This window comes from Hyla sarda, unplaced genomic scaffold (genome assembly GCF_029499605.1).
Source record: "Hyla sarda isolate aHylSar1 unplaced genomic scaffold, aHylSar1.hap1 scaffold_1376, whole genome shotgun sequence".
Taxonomy (NCBI): Eukaryota; Metazoa; Chordata; class Amphibia; order Anura; family Hylidae; genus Hyla; species Hyla sarda.
In genome coordinates this window covers 1-17,229 of record NW_026608005.1, presented here as the reverse complement: position 1 = coordinate 17,229, position 17,229 = coordinate 1, and the positions used below count along the sequence as shown (strand labels likewise).

At 47.9% G+C, this 17,229-nt stretch overlaps 6 non-coding genes and 1 pseudogene across 6 annotated transcripts; all 7 read left to right on the top strand.

Annotated features, from left to right (window-relative positions):
* The first annotated feature begins 3,248 nt into the window (after nt 1-3,248).
* Nucleotides 3,249-3,421, top strand: LOC130306496 (U2 spliceosomal RNA; annotated as a pseudogene).
* Nucleotides 3,422-5,499: 2,078 nt separating this feature from the next.
* LOC130306470 (U2 spliceosomal RNA) lies at nt 5,500-5,690 on the top strand. The gene has a single exon (XR_008855817.1). It is a non-coding gene; the product is annotated as a U2 spliceosomal RNA (small nuclear RNA).
* A 2,084-nt stretch (nt 5,691-7,774) lies between these two features.
* On the top strand, nt 7,775-7,965 carry LOC130306508 (U2 spliceosomal RNA). The gene has a single exon (XR_008855846.1). It is a non-coding gene; the product is annotated as a U2 spliceosomal RNA (small nuclear RNA).
* Nucleotides 7,966-10,038: 2,073 nt separating this feature from the next.
* LOC130306505 (U2 spliceosomal RNA) lies at nt 10,039-10,229 on the top strand. Its single transcript, XR_008855845.1, has one exon. It is a non-coding gene; the product is annotated as a U2 spliceosomal RNA (small nuclear RNA).
* A 2,085-nt stretch (nt 10,230-12,314) lies between these two features.
* Nucleotides 12,315-12,505, top strand: LOC130306493 (U2 spliceosomal RNA). Its single transcript, XR_008855840.1, has one exon. It is a non-coding gene; the product is annotated as a U2 spliceosomal RNA (small nuclear RNA).
* A 2,078-nt stretch (nt 12,506-14,583) lies between these two features.
* On the top strand, nt 14,584-14,774 carry LOC130306481 (U2 spliceosomal RNA). The gene has a single exon (XR_008855828.1). It is a non-coding gene; the product is annotated as a U2 spliceosomal RNA (small nuclear RNA).
* A 2,089-nt stretch (nt 14,775-16,863) lies between these two features.
* On the top strand, nt 16,864-17,054 carry LOC130306469 (U2 spliceosomal RNA). Its single transcript, XR_008855816.1, has one exon. It is a non-coding gene; the product is annotated as a U2 spliceosomal RNA (small nuclear RNA).
* The last annotated feature ends 175 nt before the right edge of the window (nt 17,055-17,229 follow it).

Genomic DNA, 17,229 nt, shown 5'->3' with positions numbered 1-17,229 from the left:
TGACTTCAACTGCCCCATTGAGGTGGACGGGCGCAGTTCTGGCACATCCGCCAACCTGGACGTGACGTCTAAACTGCTGATTGAGATGGTGACGGAGGCATCCTTGCAGGACGTTGTCGGGTCCATCGGGAACGGCTCCGTAAACTATACGTGGAGCCGCCCCGATGGCTCGCTCCGTTCTCGGATAGACTTCATCTTCACTTCGAGAGCAGTCAGAAAGGTGTCGTACTCTATGGTCCCCTGCTTCTTCTCTGACCACAGGGCCATTCGATTCCGGGGGACTCTGGGCCATGGATTCCCACCTGGCCCGGGCTCCTGGAAGTTGAATTGTGCCCTGTTGGAGCAGAGGGAGGTCATGGAGGAACTTAGGGATGCTTACCTTGTATGGCGAAATGACAAATGTCTGTTCAAGTGCATCAGCGATTGGTGGGAATATGTTAAAGTCGAATTCCGTTGTTTCTTTCAGGCAAAAGGCAGACAACAGGCGTGTGCGAAGAAGTGGGACTTGAGGAAACTGCAGCGCGAGCTGCGGTCCCTGCAGGACCTGCTCCAGTGTGGCTGGGACGTCAGGGAGGAGCTGGAGGAGACCAAAAAGAGCTTGAAAAGGCACTTTGAGGAGGAATCCAAGCGAATCGTCTTTCGTTCCAAGGTGGAGAACCTGGAGAAGGGTGAGAAATGTAACTCTTTCTTTTTCAGGAAGCTCCATGCCGGCCACACGCCCCTGACTGAGCTACGAGATGAGACCGGACACATGAGGAGCGGCAAGGAGGAAGTGATGGGGGTCGTCCACGACTTCTACAGCAACCTCTACGCCCCCAAGTCATCCGACCCCGAAGCCGCCGAGAGGTTCCTGTCAGGTGTCACTAACGTTGTTGATCCCGCAGGTGCGGCGGCTATGGACGATCCCTTGACGGTGGGGGAGCTGCTCTCTGCCGCTAAATCCTTTAAGCCCGGCAAGACCCCGGGCAGTGACGGTCTCCCGGCCGAGCTCTACGTAGCGCTGGGTGACCTGATCTGTCCGGACCTGTCGGAGGTGTACGAGGAGATGGTGGTGGGGGGCAGAATGCCTCCGTCGTTGAGGGAAGGGATGATCACGATCTTGTATAAGCGGAAGGGGGAGAGATGTGACCTGAAAAACTGGCGTCCCATCTCTCTCCTGAACGTGGACTACAAGATCCTCGCCAAGGTGCTGGCCAACAGGCTGAAACCTGTCATGGGGCAGATCGTCCATCCGGACCAGACCTGCAGCATTCCTGGCCGCAGGATTGCCGACAGCCTTGCCCTTGTGAGAGACACGGTCCATTACATCCAGGACCGCGGGGGCCGCGCCGCCCTGGTCAGCTTAGATCAGGAGAAGGCGTTCGACCGTGTCTCCCACGCATTCATGGACAGGGTTTTGCGCAGGCTGGGTCTGGGGAAGATGTTTTGCTCTTTTGTTAACGTTATGTATTTTGACATTTACAGCACGGTGTTGGTGAACGGCTGGAAGACTGACCCCTTTCCTATTCTTTCAGGGGTTAGACAAGGCTGCCCTCTTTCACCTCTCCTTTTTGTTTGTGTTATAGAGCTCTTCGCTGAGACTATCCGGCAGAATGGAGAGATCAGAGGGATCACCGCACCAGGACCAGATCGCCACGAGGTCAAGTGCTCGCTCTACATGGACGACGTGACCGTCTTCTGCGCTGACCAGCGTTCGGTGACTGCACTCGTCCAGACCTGCGAGGACTTCGGCAGAGCTTCGGGGGCAAAAGTCAACTGCGGGAAGTCGGAGGCCATGCTCTTCGGGGAATGGCACCTGGCTTCTTCCGCCCCCTTCCCCTTTACTATTAAGCCGGACTTCATTCAAATTCTTGGAGTCTGGTTCGGGAAGGAAGGAGCGGCCCTTAAGTCTTGGCAAGACCGACTAGGAAGGATAAACTCGAAGATCGGACTGTGGAGCTCCAGAAAGCTCACGATGGAAGGCAAGGCACTTGTCCTGCGGAGTGAAGTTTTGCCTGTGCTCCAATATACCGCACAGGCCTGGCCTCCCCATACCACTGTTTGCAAGGCCATCACCCGGACAGTGTTTGGCTTCGTCTGGGGCAAAATGGACAGAGTCAAGAGGACCGTGATGTACAAGGAACCCCGCAAGGGTGGGAAGGGAATACCCGACATCCCCGCTCTGCTGAGGGCCTCCTTTGCATGTGTCACGGTGCAGCGGACTCTTGTAGAAAAGACTGGCTCAGCGGGCAGGTCCATGTCTCGCTTGCTTCTCATGCCCCTCTGGAGACAGCTGGGCTGGGACAAGTGGGACAGCTCCATCCCTTACAACTGGAACACTCCCTGGTTCTATGGGGATGTTGTCCGGTTTGTGAGGGAGCACCAGCTGGAAGGACTGAAACCAGACCTATGGAAGCCAAAGACAATCCACAAGCTCATCCGAGCTAAGGACTCGACCGAGCTGGTTCCGGGACTCCCCGCAGCCACTGCAGAGACAGTTTGGAACAATGTGGCCTCAAAGCGGCTTACCAATGGACACAAGGACTTGTCGTGGATGGCCGTCATGGGAGGTCTCTCTCTCAGGTCATTCATGCATGCCCGCAACCTGTGCAAGACCCGGTACTGCCCCCGTTGCCCCTACGTGGAGGAAACATCTTTCCACGTGTTTTGGCAGTGCCCCTTTGCACAGGGTCTGTTGGACGCCCTAGAACAGGAACTCAGAGACTCAGTGCCCAGGAGCTGCCTATCGTACCATTCGGTGCTTTACGGCCTGTTCCCTGGGACCCACGACGTGGAGGCCATCCAGGAGGCCTGGCGCCTTATGAACTGTTTTAAGGACGCAGTGTGGCTCTCCAGGAACCGCCTCGTGATCAACAGGGAAAACATGTCCGTCCGGGACTGCCGCAGGTTCATCAAGAACCTGCTTAGAGACTATTCCATCTTGGACAGCTCGGCCGTTGATGAGGAAGAAGAGGAGTGAAGACCCCTCTCCTTCTCCCATGTCTCCCTGAAGATACAGCCCAACAGTTTGGCCCTGTGATCCGCCCCCTCCCTACCCCCACATAGTCGCCCACACCCCTACCCCGATCACAGATTGTATTATTTGGTTTTTGTTTGATCTCTTGTGCTTTTCTATTGCAGGATTGAGCTGAATGTTAGAGTAGCATGGTGTGCGATGTATAGCTTAGGGAACCTTTGCTGTGTATTGTACTATCATGCTTTGTGTGACTGTAATTTATTGTACGACTTGTAATGACTGAACGGAAAATAAAGCTCTTTCAATCAAAAATCTGTTCTTATCAGTTTAATATCTGATACGTCCCCTATCTGGGGACCATATATTAAATGGATTTTTGAGAACGGGGGCCGATTTCGAAGCTTGCTTCCGTCGCCCTATGCATTGACCCGATATGGCAGTATCTTCGGGTACAGTGCACCACCCCCTTACAGGGTTAAAAAGAAAGATTCCTACTTTCATTGCTACCTGCTTGCTGGCTAGCCAGCTAGCCAGCCCTGTGGGCCTTGCTGCTGCAGCCAAAAAACAAAAGGTGGTGCTGCTGCTGCTGCTGCTTCTGCTGCTTCTGCTTGTGTCTGGCCGCTGTTGGAGCGTCCAGGCACAGGACTTCTGCTGCTGCTGACTAAATGGCCTCCTTAATTGGATCATTTGAGTAGCCAGCACACCTGTGCAGGTAGGGCATGACATGATAGGCAGCTGCCTTGATAGCGGGTGGGTGCTGAATGTTCCTAATTGACAAAATAAGATTAATGCTTATGAAGAAATATAAAATCTCATCCCTTCCCCAATATCGCGCCACACCCCTACCCCTTAATTCCCTGGTTGAACTTGATGGACATATGTCTTTTTTCGACCGTACTAACTATGTAACTATGTAACATAACATGGGGGGGGGGGGTCTCCTGGCTGTTCACACAGGTGTGTCATTGCTGTACATTGACCATGCATTGCTTCTGTGGTATTGCAAAGGCAAAGACAAATGCTTCCAGCCATCCATTGCACTAATGGATTGGTCATCAGCTGGCTGTCTATGTCCCGCATCAATATAGACCAAAGTACAGAGGGTTAGGCTATGCTATTGTGCACCTACCTGATGCATCAGAAGGTGCGAGGCCCTTGCTAAATTCTGTGCACAGACTTTGAGATCTATACTTTAGACTGTATCTAAACCTGCTCCAACATGGACTGACATTCTGGCCTACTTTCAGCCGATGCGACTTGTCTGTCGCTGAACAGTCGCTTTTTATGTATTCAGCACCTATGTATAATGTTGTAAAAATGCTCTAGAAGCTAAAGTCGCAGAAATGTCACACATATTTGGCCTGCAACTTTCTGTGCGACAAATTCAGACAGGAAAAATCAGTATAAATCCTTAGAAAATTATCCCCCAGTGTCTCCATCTGCTGGCGGTATTGAATAAGCATTGCTGCACTGATGGGGTATGCATTAGACGAAAAAAAAGAAGAAAAAGAAGAATAATACGCCCAGAAAAGAGGCGAAAAGGAGAAAAACGTAAAAAAACGTGAAAAAAAAGTAAGAGGAAGAGAAGGGAAAAAAAGGTGGAAATGGGTTTAAAAGTGATTTCGGCGGAGAAATATATATATATATATATATATATATATATATATATACGCGCACACACACACATAGATATAAACGTATTCTCCGTTGAGATATTGCAGCCGCTGCTGTGTCCAGGCCCAGGAGCCTTAGCACTGTGCTGTGATGTCACTCAATACCACTGACATCACTAGGTGTAAACAACATCTCTCCTTTGCTGTGTATGTGACTATGGAGCTGTTTGGTGATGTCGTCTATTATGGCCTTCATAGAAGCAACAGGAGATTGTTGCATCCATCTAGAACCCTCAGAACTACAGTGCTATGATGTCACTGACTTCCACAGGCCTTGCAGAGTGTAAACAACAACAACCCAGCTTTGTTGTGTATGTAACCATAGGGATTTGTGATGTCACCTAGAACCTTCACAGCAGCGACAGCTTTATGAGGAGCATCAGCACTGCTCTGCCTGAGCAGAACCATCACCGCCATAGGTTGTCAAATAACCCGGATTTAACCCACACAGGTAAGTCCAATGGGGTGCAGGCATGTCCTCTATGCTTACAGCTTCCCGTGGGTGTTGGTTTGATACCGTTTGGGGACAGCCAAGGAGGCATCTGCAGGCAACAAAGGTAGGTGTGTGCTTGTGTGTGTGTTTCCTATGCAGATCCTAAGCCCAGTGTCACATGCAAGTAGGAGGAGTAAGAAGGGTTCCTGGCAAATCCGGGTTATGGATTGCATTTAAAAAGGCCCCGTGGGAGTGCAATGGGCCCCTGTCTTGCTGCTTAGCAATAATGGTATGGGTTTAGGTTCTGCTGTGTGTACTGGTGGTTGACTGCCCCCCAGCCCAGAGTGTGCATGGAAAATTGTCTGGCAGCCTCCCTGACAGCAAGCAGTGATAGTGCCCATGAAGGGGACCTTGTTGGGCCCGCCCCTTTCACGGTTATCGCTTCTCGGCCTTTTGGCTAAGATCAAGTGTAGTATCTGTTCTTATCAGTTTAATATCTGATACGTCCCCTATCTGGGGACCATATATTAAATGGATTTTTGAGAACGGGGGCCGATTTCGAAGCTTGCTTCCGTCGCCCTATGCATTGACCCGATATGGCAGTATCTTCGGGTACAGTGCACCACCCCCTTACAGGGTTAAAAAGAAAGATTCCTACTTTCATTGCTACCTGCTTGCTGGCTAGCCAGCTAGCCAGCCCTGTGGGCCTTGCTGCTGCAGCCAAAAAACAAAAGGTGGTGCTGCTGCTGCTGCTTCTGCTGCTTCTGCTTGTGTCTGGCCGCTGTTGGAGCGTCCAGGCACAGGACTTCTGCTGCTGCTGACTAAATGGCCTCCTTAATTGGATCATTTGAGTAGCCAGCACACCTGTGCAGGTAGGGCATGACATGATAGGCAGCTGCCTTGATAGCGGGTGGGTGCTGAATGTTCCTAATTGACAAAATAAGATTAATGCTTATGAAGAAATATAAAATCTCATCCCTTCCCCAATATCGCGCCACACCCCTACCCCTTAATTCCCTGGTTGAACTTGATGGACATATGTCTTTTTTCGACCGTACTAACTATGTAACTATGTAACATAACATGGGGGGGGGGGGGTCTCCTGGCTGTTCACACAGGTGTGTCATTGCTGTACATTGACCATGCATTGCTTCTGTGGTATTGCAAAGGCAAAGACAAATGCTTCCAGCCATCCATTGCACTAATGGATTGGTCATCAGCTGGGTGTCTATGTCCCGCATCAATATAGACCAAAGTACAGAGGGTTAGGCTATGCTATTGTGCACCTACCTGATGCATCAGAAGGTGCGAGGCCCTTGCTAAATTCTGTGCACAGACTTTGAGATCTATACTTTAGACTGTATCTAAACCTGCTCCAACATGGACTGACATTCTGGCCTACTTTCAGCCGATGCGACTTGTCTGTCGCTGAACAGTCGCTTTTTATGTATTCAGCACCTATGTATAATGTTGTAAAAATGCTCTAGAAGCTAAAGTCGCAGAAATGTCACACATATTTGGCCTGCAACTTTCTGTGCGACAAATTCAGACAGGAAAAATCAGTATAAATCCTTAGAAAATTATCCCCCAGTGTCTCCATCTGCTGGCGGTATTGAATAAGCATTGCTGCACTGATGGGGTATGCATTAGACGAAAAAAAAGAAGAAAAAGAAGAATAATACGCCCAGAAAAGAGGCGAAAAGGAGAAAAACGTAAAAAAACGTGAAAAAAAAGTAAGAGGAAGAGAAGGGAAAAAAAGGTGGAAATGGGTTTAAAAGTGATTTCGGCGGAGAAATATATATATATATATATATATATATATATATATATATATATATACGCGCACACACACACATATATATAAACGTATTCTCCGTTGAGATATTGCAGCCGCTGCTGTGTCCAGGCCCAGGAGCCTTAGCACTGTGCTGTGATGTCACTCAATACCACTGACATCACTAGGTGTAAACAACATCTCTCCTTTGCTGTGTATGTGACTATGGAGCTGTTTGGTGATGTCGTCTATTATGGCCTTCATAGAAGCAACAGGAGATTGTTGCATCCATCTAGAACCCTCAGAACTACAGTGCTATGATGTCACTGACTTCCACAGGCCTTGCAGAGTGTAAACAACAACAACCCAGCTTTGTTGTGTATGTAACCATAGGGATTTGTGATGTCACCTAGAACCTTCACAGCAGCGACAGCTTTATGAGGAGCATCAGCACTGCTCTGCCTGAGCAGAACCATCACCGCCATAGGTTGTCAAATAACCCGGATTTAACCCACACAGGTAAGTCCAATGGGGTGCAGGCATGTCCTCTATGCTTACAGCTTCCCGTGGGTGTTGGTTTGATACCGTTTGGGGACAGCCAAGGAGGCATCTGCAGGCAACAAAGGTAGGTGTGTGCTTGTGTGTGTGTTTCCTATGCAGATCCTAAGCCCAGTGTCACATGCAAGTAGGAGGAGTAAGAAGGGTTCCTGGCAAATCCGGGTTATGGATTGCATTTAAAAAGGCCCCGTGGGAGTGCAATGGGCCCCTGTCTTGCTGCTTAGCAATAATGGTATGGGTTTAGGTTCTGCTGTGTGTACTGGTGGTTGACTGCCCCCCAGCCCAGAGTGTGCATGGAAAATTGTCTGGCAGCCTCCCTGACAGCAAGCAGTGATAGTGCCCATGAAGGGGACCTTGTTGGGCCCGCCCCTTTCACGGTTATCGCTTCTCGGCCTTTTGGCTAAGATCAAGTGTAGTATCTGTTCTTATCAGTTTAATATCTGATACGTCCCCTATCTGGGGACCATATATTAAATGGATTTTTGAGAACGGGGGCCGATTTCGAAGCTTGCTTCCGTCGCCCTATGCATTGACCCGATATGGCAGTATCTTCGGGTACAGTGCACCACCCCCTTACAGGGTTAAAAAGAAAGATTCCTACTTTCATTGCTACCTGCTTGCTGGCTAGCCAGCTAGCCAGCCCTGTGGGCCTTGCTGCTGCAGCCAAAAAACAAAAGGTGGTGCTGCTGCTGCTGCTTCTGCTGCTTCTGCTTGTGTCTGGCCGCTGTTGGAGCGTCCAGGCACAGGACTTCTGCTGCTGCTGACTAAATGGCCTCCTTAATTGGATCATTTGAGTAGCCAGCACACCTGTGCAGGTAGGGCATGACATGATAGGCAGCTGCCTTGATAGCGGGTGGGTGCTGAATGTTCCTAATTGACAAAATAAGATTAATGCTTATGAAGAAATATAAAATCTCATCCCTTCCCCAATATCGCGCCACACCCCTACCCCTTAATTCCCTGGTTGAACTTGATGGACATATGTCTTTTTTCGACCGTACTAACTATGTAACTATGTAACATAACATGGGGGGGGGGGGTCTCCTGGCTGTTCACACAGGTGTGTCATTGCTGTACATTGACCATGCATTGCTTCTGTGGTATTGCAAAGGCAAAGACAAATGCTTCCAGCCATCCATTGCACTAATGGATTGGTCATCAGCTGGCTGTCTATGTCCCGCATCAATATAGACCAAAGTACAGAGGGTTAGGCTATGCTATTGTGCACCTACCTGATGCATCAGAAGGTGCGAGGCCCTTGCTAAATTCTGTGCACAGACTTTGAGATCTATACTTTAGACTGTATCTAAACCTGCTCCAACATGGACTGACATTCTGGCCTACTTTCAGCCGATGCGACTTGTCTGTCGCTGAACAGTCGCTTTTTATGTATTCAGCACCTATGTATAATGTTGTAAAAATGCTCTAGAAGCTAAAGTCGCAGAAATGTCACACATATTTGGCCTGCAACTTTCTGTGCGACAAATTCAGACAGGAAAAATCAGTATAAATCCTTAGAAAATTATCCCCCAGTGTCTCCATCTGCTGGCGGTATTGAATAAGCATTGCTGCACTGATGGGGTATGCATTAGACGAAAAAAAAGAAGAAAAAGAAGAATAATACGCCCAGAAAAGAGGCGAAAAGGAGAAAAACGTAAAAAAACGTGAAAAAAAAGTAAGAGGAAGAGAAGGGAAAAAAAGGTGGAAATGGGTTTAAAAGTGATTTCGGCGGAGAAATATATATATATATATATATATATATATATATATACGCGCACACACACACATATATATAAACGTATTCTCCGTTGAGATATTGCAGCCGCTGCTGTGTCCAGGCCCAGGAGCCTTAGCACTGTGCTGTGATGTCACTCAATACCACTGACATCACTAGGTGTAAACAACATCTCTCCTTTGCTGTGTATGTGACTATGGAGCTGTTTGGTGATGTCGTCTATTATGGCCTTCATAGAAGCAACAGGAGATTGTTGCATCCATCTAGAACCCTCAGAACTACAGTGCTATGATGTCACTGACTTCCACAGGCCTTGCAGAGTGTAAACAACAACAACCCAGCTTTGTTGTGTATGTAACCATAGGGATTTGTGATGTCACCTAGAACCTTCACAGCAGCGACAGCTTTATGAGGAGCATCAGCACTGCTCTGCCTGAGCAGAACCATCACCGCCATAGGTTGTCAAATAACCCGGATTTAACCCACACAGGTAAGTCCAATGGGGTGCAGGCATGTCCTCTATGCTTACAGCTTCCCGTGGGTGTTGGTTTGATACCGTTTGGGGACAGCCAAGGAGGCATCTGCAGGCAACAAAGGTAGGTGTGTGCTTGTGTGTGTGTTTCCTATGCAGATCCTAAGCCCAGTGTCACATGCAAGTAGGAGGAGTAAGAAGGGTTCCTGGCAAATCCGGGTTATGGATTGCATTTAAAAAGGCCCCGTGGGAGTGCAATGGGCCCCTGTCTTGCTGCTTAGCAATAATGGTATGGGTTTAGGTTCTGCTGTGTGTACTGGTGGTTGACTGCCCCCCAGCCCAGAGTGTGCATGGAAAATTGTCTGGCAGCCTCCCTGACAGCAAGCAGTGATAGTGCCCATGAAGGGGACCTTGTTGGGCCCGCCCCTTTCACGGTTATCGCTTCTCGGCCTTTTGGCTAAGATCAAGTGTAGTATCTGTTCTTATCAGTTTAATATCTGATACGTCCCCTATCTGGGGACCATATATTAAATGGATTTTTGAGAACGGGGGCCGATTTCGAAGCTTGCTTCCGTCGCCCTATGCATTGACCCGATATGGCAGTATCTTCGGGTACAGTGCACCACCCCCTTACAGGGTTAAAAAGAAAGATTCCTACTTTCATTGCTACCTGCTTGCTGGCTAGCCAGCTAGCCAGCCCTGTGGGCCTTGCTGCTGCAGCCAAAAAACAAAAGGTGGTGCTGCTGCTGCTGCTTCTGCTGCTTCTGCTTGTGTCTGGCCGCTGTTGGAGCGTCCAGGCACAGGACTTCTGCTGCTGCTGACTAAATGGCCTCCTTAATTGGATCATTTGAGTAGCCAGCACACCTGTGCAGGTAGGGCATGACATGATAGGCAGCTGCCTTGATAGCGGGTGGGTGCTGAATGTTCCTAATTGACAAAATAAGATTAATGCTTATGAAGAAATATAAAATCTCATCCCTTCCCCAATATCGCGCCACACCCCTACCCCTTAATTCCCTGGTTGAACTTGATGGACATATGTCTTTTTTCGACCGTACTAACTATGTAACTATGTAACATAACATGGGGGGGGGGGGGGTCTCCTGGCTGTTCACACAGGTGTGTCATTGCTGTACATTGACCATGCATTGCTTCTGTGGTATTGCAAAGGCAAAGACAAATGCTTCCAGCCATCCATTGCACTAATGGATTGGTCATCAGCTGGCTGTCTATGTCCCGCATCAATATAGACCAAAGTACAGAGGGTTAGGCTATGCTATTGTGCACCTACCTGATGCATCAGAAGGTGCGAGGCCCTTGCTAAATTCTGTGCACAGACTTTGAGATCTATACTTTAGACTGTATCTAAACCTGCTCCAACATGGACTGACATTCTGGCCTACTTTCAGCCGATGCGACTTGTCTGTCGCTGAACAGTCGCTTTTTATGTATTCAGCACCTATGTATAATGTTGTAAAAATGCTCTAGAAGCTAAAGTCGCAGAAATGTCACACATATTTGGCCTGCAACTTTCTGTGCGACAAATTCAGACAGGAAAAATCAGTATAAATCCTTAGAAAATTATCCCCCAGTGTCTCCATCTGCTGGCGGTATTGAATAAGCATTGCTGCACTGATGGGGTATGCATTAGACGAAAAAAAAGAAGAAAAAGAAGAATAATACGCCCAGAAAAGAGGCGAAAAGGAGAAAAACGTAAAAAAACGTGAAAAAAAAGTAAGAGGAAGAGAAGGGAAAAAAAGGTGGAAATGGGTTTAAAAGTGATTTCGGCGGAGAAATATATATATATATATATATATATATATATATATATATATATATACGCGCACACACACACATATATATAAACGTATTCTCCGTTGAGATATTGCAGCCGCTGCTGTGTCCAGGCCCAGGAGCCTTAGCACTGTGCTGTGATGTCACTCAATACCACTGACATCACTAGGTGTAAACAACATCTCTCCTTTGCTGTGTATGTGACTATGGAGCTGTTTGGTGATGTCGTCTATTATGGCCTTCATAGAAGCAACAGGAGATTGTTGCATCCATTCTAGAACCCTCAGAACTACAGTGCTATGATGTCACTGACTTCCACAGGCCTTGCAGAGTGTAAACAACAACAACCCAGCTTTGTTGTGTATGTAACCATAGGGATTTGTGATGTCACCTAGAACCTTCACAGCAGCGACAGCTTTATGAGGAGCATCAGCACTGCTCTGCCTGAGCAGAACCATCACCGCCATAGGTTGTCAAATAACCCGGATTTAACCCACACAGGTAAGTCCAATGGGGTGCAGGCATGTCCTCTATGCTTACAGCTTCCCGTGGGTGTTGGTTTGATACCGTTTGGGGACAGCCAAGGAGGCATCTGCAGGCAACAAAGGTAGGTGTGTGCTTGTGTGTGTGTTTCCTATGCAGATCCTAAGCCCAGTGTCACATGCAAGTAGGAGGAGTAAGAAGGGTTCCTGGCAAATCCGGGTTATGGATTGCATTTAAAAAGGCCCCGTGGGAGTGCAATGGGCCCCTGTCTTGCTGCTTAGCAATAATGGTATGGGTTTAGGTTCTGCTGTGTGTACTGGTGGTTGACTGCCCCCCAGCCCAGAGTGTGCATGGAAAATTGTCTGGCAGCCTCCCTGACAGCAAGCAGTGATAGTGCCCATGAAGGGGACCTTGTGGGCCCGCCCCTTTCACGGTTATCGCTTCTCGGCCTTTTGGCTAAGATCAAGTGTAGTATCTGTTCTTATCAGTTTAATATCTGATACGTCCCCTATCTGGGGACCATATATTAAATGGATTTTTGAGAACGGGGGCCGATTTCGAAGCTTGCTTCCGTCGCCCTATGCATTGACCCGATATGGCAGTATCTTCGGGTACAGTGCACCACCCCCTTACAGGGTTAAAAAGAAAGATTCCTACTTTCATTGCTACCTGCTTGCTGGCTAGCCAGCTAGCCAGCCCTGTGGGCCTTGCTGCTGCAGCCAAAAAACAAAAGGTGGTGCTGCTGCTGCTGCTTCTGCTGCTTCTGCTTGTGTCTGGCCGCTGTTGGAGCGTCCAGGCACAGGACTTCTGCTGCTGCTGACTAAATGGCCTCCTTAATTGGATCATTTGAGTAGCCAGCACACCTGTGCAGGTAGGGCATGACATGATAGGCAGCTGCCTTGATAGCGGGTGGGTGCTGAATGTTCCTAATTGACAAAATAAGATTAATGCTTATGAAGAAATATAAAATCTCATCCCTTCCCCAATATCGCGCCACACCCCTACCCCTTAATTCCCTGGTTGAACTTGATGGACATATGTCTTTTTTCGACCGTACTAACTATGTAACTATGTAACATAACATGGGGGGGGGGGGTCTCCTGGCTGTTCACACAGGTGTGTCATTGCTGTACATTGACCATGCATTGCTTCTGTGGTATTGCAAAGGCAAAGACAAATGCTTCCAGCCATCCATTGCACTAATGGATTGGTCATCAGCTGGCTGTCTATGTCCCGCATCAATATAGACCAAAGTACAGAGGGTGTTAGGCTATGCTATTGTGCACCTACCTGATGCATCAGAAGGTGCGAGGCCCTTGCTAAATTCTGTGCACAGACTTTGAGATCTATACTTTAGACTGTATCTAAACCTGCTCCAACATGGACTGACATTCTGGCCTACTTTCAGCCGATGCGACTTGTCTGTCGCTGAACAGTCGCTTTTTATGTATTCAGCACCTATGTATAATGTTGTAAAAATGCTCTAGAAGCTAAAGTCGCAGAAATGTCACACATATTTGGCCTGCAACTTTCTGTGCGACAAATTCAGACAGGAAAAATCAGTATAAATCCTTAGAAAATTATCCCCCAGTGTCTCCATCTGCTGGCGGTATTGAATAAGCATTGCTGCACTGATGGGGTATGCATTAGACGAAAAAAAAGAAGAAAAAGAAGAATAATACGCCCAGAAAAGAGGCGAAAAGGAGAAAAACGTAAAAAAACGTGAAAAAAAAGTAAGAGGAAGAGAAGGGAAAAAAAGGTGGAAATGGGTTTAAAAGTGATTTCGGCGGAGAAATATATATATATATATATATATATATATATATATATACGCGCACACACACACATATATATAAACGTATTCTCCGTTGAGATATTGCAGCCGCTGCTGTGTCCAGGCCCAGGAGCCTTAGCACTGTGCTGTGATGTCACTCAATACCACTGACATCACTAGGTGTAAACAACATCTCTCCTTTGCTGTGTATGTGACTATGGAGCTGTTTGGTGATGTCGTCTATTATGGCCTTCATAGAAGCAACAGGAGATTGTTGCATCCATCTAGAACCCTCAGAACTACAGTGCTATGATGTCACTGACTTCCACAGGCCTTGCAGAGTGTAAACAACAACAACCCAGCTTTGTTGTGTATGTAACCATAGGGATTTGTGATGTCACCTAGAACCTTCACAGCAGCGACAGCTTTATGAGGAGCATCAGCACTGCTCTGCCTGAGCAGAACCATCACCGCCATAGGTTGTCAAATAACCCGGATTTAACCCACACAGGTAAGTCCAATGGGGTGCAGGCATGTCCTCTATGCTTACAGCTTCCCGTGGGTGTTGGTTTGATACCGTTTGGGGACAGCCAAGGAGGCATCTGCAGGCAACAAAGGTAGGTGTGTGCTTGTGTGTGTGTTTCCTATGCAGATCCTAAGCCCAGTGTCACATGCAAGTAGGAGGAGTAAGAAGGGTTCCTGGCAAATCCGGGTTATGGATTGCATTTAAAAAGGCCCCGTGGGAGTGCAATGGGCCCCTGTCTTGCTGCTTAGCAATAATGGTATGGGTTTAGGTTCTGCTGTGTGTACTGGTGGTTGACTGCCCCCCAGCCCAGAGTGTGCATGGAAAATTGTCTGGCAGCCTCCCTGACAGCAAGCAGTGATAGTGCCCATGAAGGGGACCTTGTTGGGCCCGCCCCCTTTCACGGTTATCGCTTCTCGGCCTTTTGGCTAAGATCAAGTGTAGTATCTGTTCTTATCAGTTTAATATCTGATACGTCCCCTATCTGGGGACCATATATTAAATGGATTTTTGAGAACGGGGGCCGATTTCGAAGCTTGCTTCCGTCGCCCTATGCATTGACCCGATATGGCAGTATCTTCGGGTACAGTGCACCACCCCCTTACAGGGTTAAAAAGAAAGATTCCTACTTTCATTGCTACCTGCTTGCTGGCTAGCCAGCTAGCCAGCCCTGTGGGCCTTGCTGCTGCAGCCAAAAAACAAAAGGTGGGTGCTGCTGCTGCTGCTGCTTCTGCTGCTTCTGCTTGTGTCTGGCCGCTGTTGGAGCGTCCAGGCACAGGACTTCTGCTGCTGCTGACTAAATGGCCTCCTTAATTGGATCATTTGAGTAGCCAGCACACCTGTGCAGGTAGGGCATGACATGATAGGCAGCTGCCTTGATAGCGGGTGGGTGCTGAATGTTCCTAATTGACAAAATAAGATTAATGCTTATGAAGAAATATAAAATCTCATCCCTTCCCCAATATCGCGCCACACCCCTACCCCTTAATTCCCTGGTTGAACTTGATGGACATATGTCTTTTTTCGACCGTACTAACTATGTAACTATGTAACATAACATGGGGGGGGGGTCTCCTGGCTGTTCACACAGGTGTGTCATTGCTGTACATTGACCATGCATTGCTTCTGTGGTATTGCAAAGGCAAAGACAAATGCTTCCAGCCATCCATTGCACTAATGGATTGGTTCCAATATCAGCTGGCTGTCTATGTCCCGCATCAATATAGACCAAAGTACAGAGGGTTAGGCTATGCTATTGTGCACCTACCTGATGCATCAGAAGGTGCGAGGCCCTTGCTAAATTCTGTGCACAGACTTTGAGATCTATACTTTAGACTGTATCTAAACCTGCTCCAACATGGACTGACATTCTGGCCTACTTTCAGCCGATGCGACTTGTCTGTCGCTGAACAGTCGCTTTTTATGTATTCAGCACCTATGTATAATGTTGTAAAAATGCTCTAGAAGCTAAAGTCGCAGAAATGTCACACATATTTGGCCTGCAACTTTCTGTGCGACAAATTCAGACAGGAAAAATCAGTATAAATCCTTAGAAAATTATCCCCCAGTGTCTCCATCTGCTGGCGGTATTGAATAAGCATTGCTGCACTGATGGGGTATGCATTAGACGAAAAAAAGAAGAAAAAGAAGAATAATACGCCCAGAAAAGAGGCGAAAAGGAGAAAAACGTAAAAAAACGTGAAAAAAAAGTAAGAGGAAGAGAAGGGAAAAAAAGGTGGAAATGGGTTTAAAAGTGATTTCGGCGGAGAAATATATATATATATATATATATATATATATATATATATATATATACGCGCACACACACACATATAAATAAACGTATTCTCCGTTGAGATATTGCAGCCGCTGCTGTGTCCAGGCCCAGGAGCCTTAGCACTGTGCTGTGATGTCACTCAATACCACTGACATCACTAGGTGTAAACAACATCTCTCCTTTGCTGTGTATGTGACTATGGAGCTGTTTGGTGATGTCGTCTATTATGGCCTTCATAGAAGCAACAGGAGATTGTTGCATCCATCTAGAACCCTCAGAACTACAGTGCTATGATGTCACTGACTTCCACAGGCCTTGCAGAGTGTAAACAACAACAACCCAGCTTTGTTGTGTATGTAACCATAGGGATTTGTGATGTCACCTAGAACCTTCACAGCAGCGACAGCTTTATGAGGAGCATCAGCACTGCTCTGCCTGAGCAGAACCATCACCGCCATAGGTTGTCAAATAACCCGGATTTAACCCACACAGGTAAGTCCAATGGGGTGCAGGCATGTCCTCTATGCTTACAGCTTCCCGTGGGTGTTGGTTTGATACCGTTTGGGGACAGCCAAGGAGGCATCTGCAGGCAACAAAGGTAGGTGTGTGCTTGTGTGTGTGTTTCCTATGCAGATCCTAAGCCCAGTGTCACATGCAAGTAGGAGGAGTAAGAAGGGTTCCTGGCAAATCCGGGTTATGGATTGCATTTAAAAAGGCCCCGTGGGAGTGCAATGGGCCCCTGTCTTGCTGCTTAGCAATAATGGTATGGGTTTAGGTTCTGCTGTGTGTACTGGTGGTTGACTGCCCCCCAGCCCAGAGTGTGCATGGAAAATTGTCTGGCAGCCTCCCTGACAGCAAGCAGTGATAGTGCCCATGAAGGGGACCTTGTTTGGCCCGCCCCTTTCACGGTTATCGCTTCTCGGCCTTTTGGCTAAGATCAAGTGTAGTATCTGTTCTTATCAGTTTAATATCTGATACGTCCCCTATCTGGGGACCATATATTAAATGGATTTTTGAGAACGGGGGCCGATTTCGAAGCTTGCTTCCGTCGCCCTATGCATTGACCCGATATGGCAGTATCTTCGGGTACAGTGCACCACCCCCTTACAGGGTTAAAAAGAAAGATTCCTACTTTCATTGCTACCTGCTTGCTGGCTAGCCAGCTAGCCAGCCCTGTGGGCCTTGCTGCTGCAGCCAAAAAACAAAAGGTGGTGCTGCTGCTGCTGCTGCTTCTGCTGCTTCTGCTTGTGTCTGGCCGCTGTTGGAGCGTCCAGGCA